The sequence below is a fragment of the Leopardus geoffroyi genome, chromosome D4 (assembly GCF_018350155.1).
Source record: "Leopardus geoffroyi isolate Oge1 chromosome D4, O.geoffroyi_Oge1_pat1.0, whole genome shotgun sequence".
Classification (NCBI taxonomy): Eukaryota; Metazoa; Chordata; class Mammalia; order Carnivora; family Felidae; genus Leopardus; species Leopardus geoffroyi.
Window position 1 is genome coordinate 73,873,773 of NC_059342.1, and position 3,629 is coordinate 73,877,401.

The 3,629-nt window shown below is 55.3% G+C and overlaps 1 long non-coding RNA gene across 1 annotated transcript; it reads left to right on the forward strand.

Moving 5' to 3' along the window:
* The first annotated feature begins 366 nt into the window (after nucleotides 1-366).
* On the forward strand, nucleotides 367-3,105 carry LOC123593184. Its single transcript, XR_006710172.1, has 3 exons — nucleotides 367-724; nucleotides 1,113-1,216; nucleotides 2,281-3,105. It is a non-coding gene; the product is annotated as an uncharacterized LOC123593184 (long non-coding RNA).
* Nucleotides 3,106-3,629: the final 524 nt, after the last annotated feature.

The window sequence follows — 3,629 nt, forward strand, 5'->3', positions numbered from 1 at the left end:
AGAGGTGAAGTGACTTGCTCAATGACACACAGCATCCACAAAGCTGTGGGACTGGATGGAGGTTTCTTGATTTCTAGCTCTGTGGTCATCTGCCCTCCAGGAGACCACTGCTCTCCCTGCCAGATCACACGGGGACAGTAGGGATGGCCTTCAGCTCTGAGGTCCTCCACCAGCCCTCATGGGGGAGCTGAAAATGACGAGAAGGGTCAAAGCACTGAGGATTGCTCCACCTTCCTAATAAAAGCGGCTTCAGAGGTTCAACACGGTGCTTGGCCTTCTACCCTCGTCAGCACCCCTGTTGGAGAGTGAGGTCAGCTGGCCTCTGCTTGGACCGCTTCTGGACAGGAAGCTCACCACTTCCTGGGGCAGGTTAGCTAGGGTTGTGAGAAAGCACCGTCCACCTGACTCCTTGTCAAGGCCTCTCCTGGAAAGAGGCCCGTCTGCCGCTGCCTTGCTCTGAGAGCTGACGAGTCTCCAGCAGCCCCCTCACTGGGCTCCCACTGCTGGAGAGCCCCCTCCCCCAAGGCTGGGGCCGCCCTGCAGCAGGCAGGAGGGAGCCGGCCTCTCTCTGCCCCTGGCAGCACGAGAGGAACCTGGGAGCCCTTTGGCAGGACCTCGAGGGGGAAGGGACAAGACTGGTAGGACGGGCCAGCAGAACACTCGTTGGTCTGGAAATGAGAACACCTGAGTCTGTGCAACGCTGAATCTGCCAGTAACTTGCTAGGTAATCTGGGATGAGTTGTTTTGCTTCTCCTGGCCTTCGTTTTCTCATCTGTAGAATGGGGGACGTTCATAACCCCTGACCAGCAGGGCCCACGGGGCTGGTATAAAACCTGATGGGAGGGGTGGTTGGAGGTGAGACCTTTGCACATGCAAGTACTCGGCACAGGTGAGGATTGTGCAGAGAGAAATCATCTCCAGGTGTGACTCTGGACAAATCTGAGCCCCTTCGGAGGCCGTGGGCGGGTCCTCAGGCAGGTGTACCCGTGACCTTAGGACGCCTGCTTCACCAACTTCACAGACCACTGGGTTCTGGGGCTGCGCCATGGGACAAGGGACATGGGGCCGATAGGGCAGGAAGCTTATTCCCTTCTGTTGGCAATTCCAAACAGTTTTTAACATATCGAAGCAACCATGGATACGTCATGAAGCAGAAGGAGGACGTGGTGTACAGACGGAAGCTAAAACTTGAGGCTGAAGACCCTTCAAGACAATGGTAGGCTTTGCCCCGCCTGGCTCTGCCCTGCTCCCTCCCCGCCCCCACTGCCATCCCCCCCCCCCCCCCCCCCCCCGCTGGTGCCTGTCCCATTTTCTTTCTTTAGGAGCGGGACCTTCAGGGAGAAAGTTTGTGTGGCCCCGGGACCGCAGAGTCAACTCAACAAAATCAAATTTCTGATTAACACACACCCCTCCAGGGCCCTCCTTTGTCAACTCCAGTCTTCTTGTTCGTTACCGACGTGCCATTGAGAGGTCTTGGCTAGATGTCCGAGCTCATTTCCCTTCCTTAGAAATGATAGTTGCTGTCATCACCATCATCGCCTTCTGGCGCAGGCAGGTATCAGAATCTGCTTTTCGGAAAAAGCCAGACCTAAGCAATGAGTCTGTCTGACCCTGGACTCACCTGGGAAGGCTGGGGCTCAGAGAAGCTCGGGGTGTTCCCCAGGTCATTCCTCAGACAGTCCCAGGGACACAGATCCCCTGGGACCTTGCTGGATGTAGGTTCCGACTGACCGCAAACCTGCATTTCCAGTACTTTCCCCGGGGCAAGTCAGTGCTGCTGGTTCAAGGCCACCCTTGGGCCCCGCAGCCATTCAGTGACTGAGCCGGGGCTGGTGCCTGCCCACCCTCCTTGCACCTGCCTGCGGTGTGACCTGAAAAGCTCTGAGCCTGACGGCAGGCTTAGGCGGTGCTGCATCCCAAAGAAGCCAGGTCTTCTCTGTCTGTCTGAACAATTAGAAGATTTGTTACAAGACTGTAACAAGAGGCTAACACACTGCAGCCTCCAGTGTGATCAGCGACGCAGGCAAGAATCATCAATGCGTGCTAGGACCACAGGGTAAGAGGCATCGGGTGGCAGGATACCTTCAGTCTTGAAGTGTCCCCCCCTCCCCCAAGAGATTACTTGTTAACTACAGAGGGGAGTGTGCTTTGGTGCTGGGAGACCTGGCAGTCCCCACCCTCACGGGCCATCAGGCTGGACCTTGGCCATGGTGAGATACCACCCTTGCCAGAGATGTTTGGCCTGAGGCTAACATGGGAATCTCATGGCATCTTCCGCAGGACATCTGGCCTGGGTTCTCCAAAGGATCTAGGACCATGAGGAACAAAGTAGGGGAGACATCACAGCCCGATGCCATACGCCATGTTTGATTGGATTCTGGACTGGGAAAAAATAGAAGCCACAAAGAACATTTGGGAGGCCACCAGGGAAACGTGATGTTAGGTGTTAGGTGTTCGTGTTGTTCGTGTTAGGTGATGTTGCCCAGTTAATGCTGGTTATCTCCGATGTGGAGCTGGTGTGGGACTGTGGAGGGGAATGTCCTGCTCTGGGGACACACACCCTGTGGTGTTCCGGGATGGGCTATCATGAATGCCCGCCTTCCTTTTGGATGGTTGGCAAAAGTGAAGTGCGTGCGTGTGTGCGTGTGTGCGTGTGTGTGTGTGTGTGTGTGTGTGGAGAGGGAGAGGGAGGCGGACATCCAGAGCCAGCCGGCCACGCACACACACAGAGGTGGAGAGGCCGTGGCGAGATGTTCACAGTCGGTCATCTCAACCATTCAATGGGTTTAGACACGTCTCCAGATAAGAACGTGGGAATCCTTGGAAAAGAACAAAACAGGCACCGAAAAGCCATAAGTCCTGACTGAAATCTCTCGTAGAGAACTACAGACAAGACTTAAGACTTCTCTCCTGTGACAGATACGTGTCTTAAATATCCTCTCCACCCATCTTCTCTGCAGAGTCTCACTTATTATGGAAACGTTTTCCTATAAAATACCCCCTGCCTCTCTTTTCGCATCCTTCTTTTTGAAGGTTAGATGCCTGCGTGTGATGTTTCACTCTGGTATCTACATACTTGGCCAAGTTGCTTAAAAAAAAAATCCTTCTGTGTCTCCGTTTCCTCATTTGTAACACGGGAGAGAATATTAGTACCTACCTACAGTGTTGTCGTGGGGATTAAATATAACGCTCCTGGAGCACTGGGCTGACAGTCAGTGCTTGATAAATGACATGACTGCCCACGGCAGGCTGTCTGGCCCCAGCCCCAGGCTCCGGGAATGCTCGCTGGAGCGAGGGCTGGCCCCGACTGTGGCTTCCCCGGCGTCTCTGACTGTCCATCTCACTGCCGGCAGCCGGACATCGGCACTGTTCGTCCTTGGTCTCCTCTTCTGGCACGTGGGACAGTCACCCGGAACCCCCGCTTCAGGGCTGGGCATTGCCACGTGCCTTGCTGTGGCCACCAGGTGGAGGCATTTAACGACAGATGTTCTGCTTCCCTAGCTCTCTTCCCAGGCTGACACGCAGGCGCCCCGCTGAGCCAAGAGGAGGTCCTGTTTGCCCCCGGGGCAGGTGGGGGGGACTTTGTATGAGTGAGATGTACATGTTTGTGGCTTTAAGCCTCTTGGATT